The 13,016-nt window shown below is 37.1% G+C and overlaps 1 protein-coding gene across 1 annotated transcript in view; it reads right to left on the bottom strand.

Annotated features, from left to right (window-relative positions):
* The window catches only part of itpkb (inositol-trisphosphate 3-kinase B), a 40,252-nt gene extending 30,895 nt beyond the window's left edge, over nucleotides 1–9,357 (bottom strand). The window contains exon 1 of the mRNA XM_032585583.1: nucleotides 9,335–9,357. The gene's annotated coding sequence lies outside the window, so the exon portion shown is untranslated. The remainder of the gene's footprint in view (nucleotides 1–9,334) is intronic.
* Between the last annotated feature and the right edge of the window lie 3,659 nt (nucleotides 9,358–13,016).

The raw sequence follows: 13,016 nt of genomic DNA, 5'->3' as shown, positions 1-13,016 counted from the left end.
CGTGGACTCGGTTTAGTGGAAACGGGAGGGGGAGCTGAAAAAGCTGATTGCACGTGAACGCGCAGCATCGGGGAAACCCTCGCACGCACGTGCTCGGACGCGTACATGAGCTGAGCTAGAGATAAAAAGTGAGAGCCCAAAGTCAAATACTACACTGTAAAAAAAGTCAGTAAATTTACGGTAAAAAACTGTAAAAAACCAACAGTTTTTGACCGTCGTATCCAAAAACATTGCATTACCGTAGAAATTACATGGAACTACCGTAAGTCGAAACTGCAAAGAAAGTCAGTAAATTTACGGTAAAAAACTGTAAAAAACCAACAGTTTTTGACCGTCGTATCCAAAAACATTGCATTACCGTAGAAATTACATGGAACTACCGTAAGTCGAAACTGCAAAGAAAGTCAGTAAATTTACGGTAAAAAATTGTAAAATGCCAGCAGTTACTGACCAGAATATTCACAGCATTATACTGCCGTAGAAAATACATGGCATTATCATAACTGAATAAACATATATCCTAAATAATTGTGACAGTCACGAATGTAGAAAATACAGAAATATAGTGTAAAAATATAAGTAATTGTAAAGTTCTTAAAAAATTGTAATATTGCCAGCAGTTAATTACCCTAAACTTAACAGTAGCAATCAGCCAAAATTACAAATTTTGCTGATGTTTAGATCTACAATGTAAAAGCGTAAACAAGACTGCAAAATAATTTTTTACAAAGAACAGAATGCTGGTGTGATATTTTGGTTTCTTTTTTAATAATGCCTTTAATACACCAAACTGAAATCTCAGCAGTAGACCAGGCATCGATCTGGCGATCCACCGATTGCAAAGCAAACTCCTACAGCCAACGCCACCATCATTTATGAGAGCATTTGATCATTAACATTAAGAGAACTGTATGTTAGCCCCTCTTGCTTGAATGAAGCTGAAGTTGGTTTCCAATTGCTGCTTCCAATTTGGGAAATGGCTAAAGGGCAATTCCACCTAATTTTTCACTGCAATCAGCATCTTTAATTTACTCTAGCTAAAAAACTACAACACCTAGACTCTTCAAATCTGGACTAGATTATTCTCAACTCATATCAGAATATTTAGAACCAAGTGTGGGATTTGTAAAACCTTTATCTGATTTGTGAAACTTCAATAAAGAACAATTCTAGTGTTATCCAAAATCATACAAGTTGTAAAGTCACCCATCATTGAAGTTTCACAAATCCCACACTTGGTTTTAAATATTGTGCTATTAGTAGAGAATAGTCTAGAGCAGGGGTCCCCAAACTTTTTCCTGCGAGGGCCACATAGCTGTTCCTTTCTCTGCTCGGGGGCCGGTCTTAGTTTTTGGAGAAAGATACCTTAGAAACTTATTGTCGGCGGGGGGGGGGGGGGGGCTGTTCTGTCTTTGAAACTGTCGACGGGGGGGGGGGGGGGGGGGGGGGGTTGCTGACTACGACACATTCGCGGTCGCTTTTAGATAGATTTTTACCCAGAATGGAAATGGAAAAAACCGTGAGTGAAACGGTGACTGGGACTGACTAGTATATATTTGAGGGAAAGTTAGTTTAACATCTGCTCAAGAGCCCCCTGGTGGTTGAAGAGAAATCCACAAACCAGAAAATACAATATATGAAAAAATACACTGAATGCTCTCTGGTATGAGGAGGCGGGCCAGATCCGGCATTGCCAGACCAAATGACGCAGGCCGTAGTTTGGGGACCCCTGGTCTAGAGAGTTTTTCATTTTGTTATTGTGATAAATAGTAGGGTTTACAGTAAATGGAGACTGTTATTTGTCATGTAAACAAATAATTATCTAGTTTGCATTGCTGCTTGATCCTTCAGCATCAGCAGCAAGATTCTTTTAACTCTGTTCCTGTAGTGGTGTCCTGAACTCAACACAGTAAAGTCACTGTGCTAACTAAGGTTGCTAACTAGGGTGCTGAGAGCCCAGTAGGCCTGGTCCTTGTCAAGATGCTGCTACTGTCTTTGAAATCAAATTTCTGCTATTTTTGCACGTTCAGGAGGAGAAGGGCAACACATCACAGGTGAGTCCCTTTCACGGTTTCAACTGAAGTTAGCTAACTTTAACCAACTGACAAAGAAATGTGTAGTTTCTGAGCCATGCTGTTTATGTACATGCACTGCAGCTAGATATTTTTACTATATGGAACATTTAATCTTCACAGATGCAACACTTCCATTAATGTTTCTGTAGGAACGGCTGCATAGATTATATTTCTGGTCTACTTCAGACTACATGTGCTTAAAGTTATTGTTAATGGCAGAAGCAACTTTTTCCAAGTTTGGTTCAATAATTAAGTTGAATTACTTTGAGTGTGAAATGTTCATGCATGCAAGTTAAATCTCTGAAGAACATGTTAGCTTTTGTTTCAATATTTTGGTAATACTTAGAAGTATAAAGCTTGGCATCAGAGATATTATTTAATATTTTCCTTTGACCTCTTGACTCTCACACCCAAAATACTTGCACTAAAGTCACTGGGTCCATGACAGTTGAAGGATTTGAAGATAAGAGAATTTAAATATTAATATTTTACAGCTTTTCTCAGTTTGGGTGCATCTCTCAGAACAGAATTGAAATTCTTAAAACTACCTGTTCAATCTTCAAATTACTGTGTCACTTCTGCACATCAAAACAATTAGTTTTGCAAGTTTTGCTTTTGTACATCATGTAGCTGGTTATGTACACTTCTATGCTTTTATAATTGTAATTTGCTTTTATCGTCTTGATCAAAATATGTTAACCCTCCTGTTGTCCTCGGGTCAAAATGACCCGCCACTGTGTTAAACCCCCCCCCCCCCAAAAAATCCCCTAAATGTAATTTTTTTAACTTGAGATTTTAAGACTTTTCCTAGATTGGCCCAGACAATAGAAAAAGTTCAGTGTTGCTTTTATTCTCATTTCCATGTAAGCTGTACAAAAAAAGGTACAAAGATGGTCTTCAGGTCAAAATGACCCGTGAGGCAAATGGAGTTGAAATCAAGGTCACAGAGTTATTTACAAACCATAAAATGTTACAAAGTTTTAGTTGTGTCTCAGATCAATCAGTAGCAGAAGTGAGCAGAGAGTGGAAGGCCAATTTTCCGAGCCACAATGCCAGTCAAACTCTTTCACACCTACTCAAGACTGATGCGATTTGATGACCGTGAATCAAGACCAGCAAGACGTATGACAGACAAACTTGCAGCCATAAGAGAGGTATGGGACAAGTGGGTGGAGCGGTTGCCCTACCTCTACAATCCAGAGCCTGATGTAACAGTGGATGAGCAACTGGTTCCATTTAGAGGTAATCTGTTTTCATATTTGTAATAAAAGTGATTTTCACTATTGATTTCTTTGACTGTTTTCTGTGACACTGATACTAATCACTGATGCTAATGTCTTTTGTCCAAAGGTTGTTGTCCTTTCTGGCAGTATATGCCCAGCAAGCCAGCAAAATATGGGATCAAGTCATGGGTGGCTTCTGAATCAAGCTATGCTTGGAAAATGCAAGTCTATACTGGGAAGTCAACCAGTGGATGCCCAGAGAAGAACCAGGGGTTGCGAGTTGTGCTTGATGTGACAGAGGGACTGAGGGGTCACAATGTGACATGTGACAATTTCTTCAACTCTTATGAACTCGGACAGCAGCTCCTGAAGAGGAAGATCACCATGGTTGGTACAGTTCAAAAGAACAAGCCTGAGCTCCCACCTGCACTGCTTGGGTCAAAGGAGAGAGAGGTCTTCTCCTCAAAGTTTGCCTTCACACCCACCACCACTCTAGTTTCCTACCTCCCAAAGAAAAACAAGAATGTAGTTCTTCTGAGCACACTGCACAAAGACGGCGACATTAGTGACCGTGAGGACAGGAAGCCAATCATCATCCTGGAATAAAACCGAAACAAAGGAGGTGTGGACAACCTAGATAAGGTGATTGGAGCATATAGCTGCAGAAGAATGACTGCCCGCTGGCCCCTGGTCATCTTCCACAACATCATTGATGTGTCCTCCTACAATGCCTTTGTGATTTGGATAGAGATCAACCCAACCTGGATGTCTCATAAGCACAACAAGAAGAGGGTGTTCCTGGAGCAGCTAGGAAAGGCACTTGTAACTCCACTCATTGAAAGAAGGAAGCATGTCCCCCACACAGAAGCCTCAGCAGCAGTTGTGAAAGCTATTCAGAGTGCAGCAGCTCCTGATCAACCTGAGGATCCATCTACCACAGCCACTTCCTCAGCTAAGCCAAGTAAGAGGAAGAGATGTCAGTTCTGCCCTCAGACTGTAAAACACATACTGTGTGCTGCAGGTGTAAGAAATATATCTGCAAAGGCTGTGCACTTGCATACTGCCCTACATGTGCCAATTAGTTGAATGGGTTATGTTATTTTTCATATTTTTGTATTGTACATCCTCTTGTTCACTGGAGAAAAGTAAAAGAAAATTAGTCACTGTGATGAATAAAAATGCATTCGAAACTCATTTTGCACATTTTTTTTCTTAAGCTATAGAAATTCAAGTGGAGAGGGAAAAGTCAAGTATTCACACATTTTGTGGTGAGTGACAATATACAAGATAGAATTTGGTGTTTAAAATTCAATTAAGCTGCTTATATTGGGGGTTTATTGAAGACGGGTCATTTTGACCCGGAGGATAAAGGGTGTATACAGAAAATGAGGACAACAGGACAACAACGTGTCTGTGTTGAATTCTCAACTTCCAAAATAGCATCAGTTCATTGTGTAAGTCTTAACATGCATAAGTCTTAAAGTTGTCATAATGTGAATCATATATTAATTAATTTATATTCTATTATTTTCTAAATCTGTCCTGAATTGGTAAATTGCTCCCAAGTGAGTCCTGAGTTTCTCTAACAGGTCAGTGTATGAACCATTAGCTCAACCAACGATCAACCAGTTTTCTGAAACAGATTGGAGGTGCATCTTGTGAACCATCAGTTGGCAACATTATGCTCTATATAGTCAGAACACAACACAATGTTACATGTCTGAGAACTGATGAACAAGTATCTGGGCAGAGTGAACAGCCAGAGAGAAGAAGAGGAGTGAGGCTGAGGAGGAAATAGTTGGGAGGAAAGCAGAAGAAGAGTCAGAAGAGGCTGAGGACATCTGCCAGTTTCCATCAGTCCAACATCAGGACATGGCTGAGACCCACAACATGATGCTGATGGAGGTCCTCCCACCCTACTGTTCATTCCTTAACCCCACTGAGGAAAAAAGATTCCTCAGTGGAGTTAAGGAACAAAGTGACTATGGAAATTAAAATGTAATGTAATTTCTACAGCACTGTACAGTTTTCCTTGAGGAGATTGTCCTGTGGCTCCTTTTCTACTTTTTTTGTTCTCTGCATTTCTGTCTTTTTCTTTCTGAATCACCATGGCATGGTCCATGAATAAATTATAGCAAAAGCGTAAATCAGTGTTTCTCAATCCTGGTCTTCAGCGTCACCCTGTCCTGCAGGTTTAGGTATTTCCCTTCTGCCACACACCTGAATTGTATCTCTGGATGATTAACAAGCTTCTGCAGTACTTGATTGTCATCCAATCATTTGAATCAGCTGTTCTGGAGTAGAGGCACATCTAAAACATGCAGAGCAGGGGGGCGTTGAGGACCAGGGTTGAGAAACACTGGCGTAAATGATCCTTTTGTAGTCTCTTCTCATGACTAATCGATTTGACTGTCTTATCTGTACATAGAGAGACTATAACTTATTATTTTGAGTCACTGATATGTTAACAGACAGGATTTTAAGAGCTGAACTAAGGATTTTGAAAGCAAACAAATGCTATTTTTCCTGTTTCTACAAATTGTTTTGAGAAATGCGCTTACTGTTTTGTAAATGCCAACAATGACTCGAGAAATGCACCAAAAGTGACTGAGAAAAACTAACCTAGCATAAATTGTCTCAGCTGTATCAATTTGTTTGCCTGTATGAAAAGTGTTCACATTTACAGCTTTGTTTCTGCTAGCTTGCAGGAAATGTAACTTACATAAATGGTTGAAGACAACCTATTGGCCTTCATGAGACTCAGATAAATGGTGAGTATCTATTTCATAAATTGCCTAAAACAGTTATATTTGTTTTTAGTTTGTGTATTTTGTCTGGTTGCAGACCAGAGGATCACACCTGTTGACAACAAACAAAGGTTTAACTACTGAATTTTCAGTCAGAAATGATCACACCACCTGGTTGAAGTACCTGTGTCCATATGCAAGTCAACAAAGGTGAAACAAACATTTAAGCGAATAAGATGTTCATGTAGTGCATCTTTCTAACTTTTTCTTTTTGTTTTCCAGCAGAGAGGAAACACCCGATTGACAACATGCGAGTCTCAATTTCAACCTGTGACTGGGAAGACTACAACCATCCTGAGCAACGTCTGATCTCAGCGACTTGTGACTCTCAACCCAGAACAAGAATCCTTTTATCACCATTTTGTCTTCTACAATATGTTATCTCTTATGTGGACACATACTGTTTGTTTTGTTTTTGTTTTCCAGATCTCAGTAATACCGTGAGGAAACTGGACATAAAATAGAATCAGTTCTTTTTTTAACTTGACTTTTTAAATAGAAATTGTTTCTTTAAGTGGATTACTCGTAATCTGTATTTTTGTTTAATTAGAAATTATTTTCTTTATAACTTTCTGTATAGAAATGCTTGACAAGTTACACTTCCTTGGTTGTTGTACTATAATTTGTATGGTAAAATTCTGGTAGGAACAGAGACCAGTAATTTACCATAAGTTTTTTTTGGGGGGGAGGGTTTACAATAAAATGTCAATATATCATACAGTCTGGATGTGTTTTTCACTCATGTAGATATTATGCCTCAGTCAGCATGACCGTATTTACTACGGCAAAACCACATTTTATTTTTTTTAAAATATTTTAGGAAGTACGGTATTTTACCGTATTTTAAAAATACGGTAGAATCCTGCATTTACAACATACGGTAAAAAACTGGCAGCTGTGGTTGCCAGAATTTTACCGTATATTAAAAATACGGTAAAATCCTGCATTTACAACATACGGTGAAAAACTGGCAGCTGTGGTTGCCAGAATTTTACCGTATTTCAAAAATACGGTGAAATCCTGCATTTAGCAAATACGGTAAAAAACTGGCAGCTGTGGTTGCCAGAATTTTACCGTATTTTAGAAATACGGTAAAAAACTGGCAGCTTTGGTTGCCAGAATTTTACCGTATTTTAGAAATACGGTAAAAAAATGGCAGTTTTGGTTGCCAGACTTTTACCGTATAAGGACGGTAAACTTCTGGCAACTCAGCTGCCAGTTTTTTACCGTAAAATGAGGCCGTTTTTTTTTACAGTGTACGGCTACCACTGCAGAGGTGGTGGTACTCTCCTTTAATTATCTTATTCAGAGCCGGTTCTAGTGATTCTGGTGCCCAAGGTGAGATAATCCTTTGAAATCCCCCCCCCAGAAACCACCACTGTATGTGTTGGAGATTTGGTGTGTAAACTTCTTGGCCCAAATTCTCTGTTAAAAGTTCCTGTGAACCAGAACTAAAACTTCTTTTTTTTTTTCAAAATAAAAAAATGCAACAGTAGTTCTTTGAACTTAAAAAAATGTATATTTCAATTAAATAACATAGTTAGATTTTTGTAGAATGGGGGTTTGTAGTATATTGTAGATCCAAAGCGTAAAAGGGTCTCACATTTACTTTTTTGAAAGAAAGGTCTACGGTGTCCTATTTTATTTTTCTCAAGACAACAATTTCATATTTTTGTGCTTCTAGAAAAATGTTTTGGTCTATTGTCTTCAATAAGAACAGGGTGTGTCTCACTCTGGATGTTTGTTGCCCTATTGATGATGAAAGAAAAAGAGAAAGCAAGTAATTAAAGACATTAAAAATTTTGAGTTGTACGTAACTCTTTTGATTTTAAGATAAATTTAATTCATCAATAAAAAATCTTACCATAAAAATGTTCCTATTGTCATCAAATGTGCTTTGAGGCCAGATTTTTTCCTATTCTCTAATTAAAGTCAGAAGGCCACAAATGGCCCTTTGGTTGCAATTTGGACATTCCTCCATTAGAGCTTAATCATGCAGACAAGTTATTCTAGATTTCTAATCTCGAGTGCATTTTTTTTTTTATTTAATTTTTTTGACGGTTTCAGTCTGGATGCCCTATGTAGACTTTACTTACTCTCAAATTAACATTATTGCATAATTTTTAAACAATTTTACTATAATACATAGGATTGTAATGTAGTGTTTAATAATAGATACTATAGTCTTCTTAAATGAAATCTTCTTGAAATACAAATGAACATTAGAACCCTTGTGGAAGCTGTGATTCACCTTTAGAAAAGTTAAAAGGCTTAAACAATAAACTACTAAATTAGACTTTTAGAGCCTTTATGTATGAACAAATGTCATAAATATTTCTTCAATGGATCTTTCCAGGACACGTGTAAATAAGTTCTAGCTGTTGCTGAACAGTACAAACAAAACATGTATTTGCATTGCAGGAGACTACTAAATGTTGTCAACATAACGAATGATCTAGTATGGAGATTAACAGCATCCTATTTTACTATTTTATGAAGTAAAATAGGTTGTAATACAGTTGTATAATAACACAGCAGCAACAGAAGCATCATTAGTGATTTTAATCTAGCTACCCAAAGAAAATAAGACCCTGAACATACTTCAAAAGCAGATCTGCAACATGTACCTCCAAAAAGGCACAAATGATCTAGCAAAGAGAGAGACGTTATAACAAGACTAATTGACCCACTAGTGATGTTTTTCGACTGGAGATAACCCACGCATGCACAAGGAGAACAAACTCTGTGCAGAAAGAGTCCAGGCTGGGACTCAAATCCAAGACCTTCTTGCTGCAAAGCAGCAGCTCTACCAACTGCATCACTGTGCAGCCCAAGATATAAAGTAATTTGATCTACCAACTATTTTCTTGAGAATATTTAAATGACATCAAAAAAATACTTTTTACTATTTCATTTTACTGCCTCTTCTTGGTCTGTCCACACAGGAAATAAAATCCAACAACTATTCACCAAGTAAGTAAATAAAAAAGCTGTCCTAATATTAGTTTGTGGCTATTTCAGGTGGGAAACACCAATAGTGAAACAGTTCTGTCAGAAGCTACATACTATAAGCTATCTTTATTTTGTAACAACAACGGAAGGTCCCTTCAAATATTAGTTACCTTCACTATATCTTAAAAACATGCTAATAAGGGTAGCATTTACTCTCAGATTCTGCTTGAAAATATAATACACCCTGAAGAGTATAAACATTTTGTTACATACTTACTTGAATAAGCTGATTGTGGCAGAAATTGGTAGAACGGTTAAATTTTTAAAAACCTTTGTGCCTGGCAGGAGGTCCATCAGATTAAGGAACAAATGACACAGACTGGTTATCGCTCATACTTTTTTTTTTTAAGGAGTTGTGAACGAAGCACCCCCTCAAGCAGTTGACGCCTTAAGCAACCACCCAGGTGGCCAATGCTAACAGACGACTCCAATTTCACTTTGAGCTTCACTGTTCAGGAATTCAAACATTAATTCACATTTAGTGACATTTACCAATGGGTTGGTTTCTTTTTATCTATAAGACTATCAAATAGTTTTAGTCTGGGAACTCATTTGGTTTTTTCTCTCCAAGTTTAATGAGTTGTGTGTGTTGATTATTGTAATAGTACTGCTATTCACTTTTTCCATAAAAAGTAAATAGACTATAGCCTCCTGATGGATAATTACTGAATGTCTGATTATGTTTCAGCTAGTAATAAGTTAGTAAACCCTATTGATGAGAAGTGAGTAGCTTCTCATTGCTTAAATAACTTTGTCAAAAGACATCCTGTGATGTAGACACGCGTAAGGGAAACATCGAAGAAGAAATCCGAAACTTTGAAGATGGGTTGAGAACTCTCAGTCAGGAAGAGGCCATCATAAATCTGTTCACAAAATGTCAGAAGTATAAATTGTCCAACATGTCTTGGCATGCGGAAACCTTAAGGTTAAAAGATCCTTCCAAAAGTTCAAAAAGGAATTCCCACTTCTGAAAAACAAACACAATGCTGTCTAGCAAGGTTTTTCTTCTGGCAAATGTCGAACCCAGACTGGATTTCGGAAGTATGATTTAGCGATCCTGAGAATTTGGGAAGCAGACTTAAAGGGCAGCACACTTCCCAATGCTTTGTGTCATATTAAGGCTTGAACAGACCAGGAAAACGCAGTTTAATGGGGTTTTGTACAGACTGTCCTTGAGCTAATCTCAAGGCCACAGGTGTTTGGAAGGCTCTAGCTATAGCTCTGCAGAAAGCAGGCGACTTCTACTTCCCTCAACATCTACTGACTCTGCTCTGCGATTTTGTCTCCAACTTTGAGTTATTCCCTTGCCCTGTTGCTTCCTCATTCTTTTCCTATGGCGTCAAAACAGAAAGCGGTGTGTTTCAGGTGTGGCCTTAAAATACAATCGCAGGTGTGACTCCAATTAACTCAAATGTGTTTCCAAAATCTGGTATCATCATCTGGGCTTTACCAAATGATTTAAAGCAATCATTCTTTATGTAAACTTTTGATTCTGAAGACATCAATAAATAAATAATTTTGGTAATTCTAACTAACATAAAATAAGAGAAGTTTGGTCTGATTTAACTTCAAACAGTGAGAAAAAGAGGTGTATGTGTCTTTCTATTTGGTGCATGTAAACTTCTGGTATCAACTATATGTTCAATTATCAGCTTTTCATAATTAGCCGAATGTCATTTATAACTTAATTCTTCAAAGTTGTTTTCTCAAATTACCTCTGGATTGTCCTCTTTCCAACTCCTCATGTCTATTTTTTAAGGAGTTAATATATTCAATTGATAAATCATGTTAACACTGACAAGTACTAAGATGAACTAAGAGTTTGGTGCTGAAAAATGTGGATTTGAATGTTGTCAGGGTTGCAGCCACAGTAAAATGAATTTGCTGTCCACAAAGAGCAATGAAGCAGCACGGGGGACATTTCACCGAGTAGGAAAGCAGATTATTTTCCTTAACTTTTTTCCCCGATAAATAAATAAATATGTTTAGTTGTCGGTCTGAGGATGGAAACACGTAAAAGTTTAAATGTATGAAACCTCAGAACTTTAGTCCTGGTAAAAAGACCTGCTGGAACAAATTGTCCTAATTTTGACCATCTAGCTGCTGCAAAAGTATCAACACTAAAAACTTGGATGTAAATGATTTTTCTTACAGAATTTGGAACTTAAATCTCATTTGTAAGACACTTATAATAATAATAATAATAATAATAATAATAATAATAATAATAATAATACCTATGACAGGTTGAATTATATTTACCTAAATGTAGAACATACAGACTAAAGTTTGTTGAACATACAGACTAACTCTATTTTTTTTGTTCAGTTGTCAAGAAAAGAGGATAAGAAAAAAACATTTTAACTCTCTATCAACTTATTTAACAACATATAGAAAAAAAATAGGACTCCATATTTCCTGAAATCAAATGAGACTCTGGTAATGCAAGAATGAGTTTTTGCCCCCTAGTGGCTTTTGTATATGCTGCATGTTGTCGGGAGATATCATTTTGTCTAACATTAAGTAAAATTTATGGACTTAACACTACACTGTACTAAAATCAAACCTTAATGGTTGACTTATGAAACCAACTTAAATACCATCATATAAATATGTAAATATATCAATAAAAGACTTGTCACAGTGTTGCCATGCAGTATTTGTAGAGAATTTGCATGTCAAAGAGAGCTGCTATTCTTAGATTGAAGACACCATTGTTTCACCCTATTAGCTTTAGCTGAAGCTTATCAATCATGATGCAAAGCTATATCTGTTCATCCAAATTGGTTCATAAATGTTGCTTGATGCTCTGTTGGTGTACTAAATACAGGAGCAAAGATGTGAAAATACAAACTGTTGTCTGAAATGCAGAATTCAGTGGGTTGAATTGATGAAAAATCAATAATAATTACGCTGTCATGATTATTATAAATGTTCCCTAATCTCTGGATGTGATGTACTGCAGAAATTTTGGAGTTTGTTTAGACATAACTCTTAAAATGGCTAGTGTCTATAATGGAAGTCATTAAACAGGATGATGAAAACCTATTGCTGTTTTCAAAGACTGTCACTCAATTACCCAGTTTAGGGTAATACGTTTTCTTTAATAAATTAGTATAGCCCTGTGGGCAATACAAAATGTGCTAATTATTATCTTTTTTTAACAAAAAATAATTTTCATATTGTGAGATCCCAGCTAGTTCTGTCTATTTTGAAATCTTTTAAGAATACATTTTTAGGGCTACATCACTATTATGCAAATAAGCTGCTGCTGCCCACACCCCACATCTCAATGTTTACACTTTATACACTTGAGAATGGCTGGAAACAAATACATGTTTGACCCAGAATCAGACCCAGAAGCAGAAGAAGCAAAAGAAGCAGAGCTTGCTGGGCAATCAAGATGCAGCAGCTGTTTCTGAATGATAAGTCAACCCTCTTGCAGTCCCAGAGTGGATAGATTGTCTGGGAATAGGCAAGGCCAATAACTAAACATTCTCCATCTTCTAGCATTAACTTTTTACTTTTCATGAACATAAAAAGTACTCCTACACCTATTTCTTTTCGTGTGTCTTCTCTGTCTTCTCACACTCCCAGTGGGTGATGGCAAATGGCTGCTGGTACTGAGCCAGGTTTTGGTTCTGTTAGATGTTTCTTCCTGTTAAAGGCGATTTTTTCCCCCTCTCCACTGTAACTACATCCATGCTAGGAATGAGGAATCACTTTAAAGTTAGCGACACAACCCAAGTAATTGTCTGTTGTTAAGTGTTCCTCCTGGAAGTGTGAATGCTCCAAGTCAATTATTTAATGCAGTCTGCTGGGTTTTCTTCGAGAGATTGCTTTTTAAACTAATTTGAATAATGAATTGAACTTAATGCACTGTTTGATAAATAATATCA

Source organism: Xiphophorus hellerii, chromosome 15 (assembly GCF_003331165.1).
Source record: "Xiphophorus hellerii strain 12219 chromosome 15, Xiphophorus_hellerii-4.1, whole genome shotgun sequence".
NCBI classification, from domain to species: Eukaryota; Metazoa; Chordata; class Actinopteri; order Cyprinodontiformes; family Poeciliidae; genus Xiphophorus; species Xiphophorus hellerii.
Note: the sequence above shows the minus strand (reverse complement) of the source record. Positions and strands in the feature narration are given on the sequence as shown.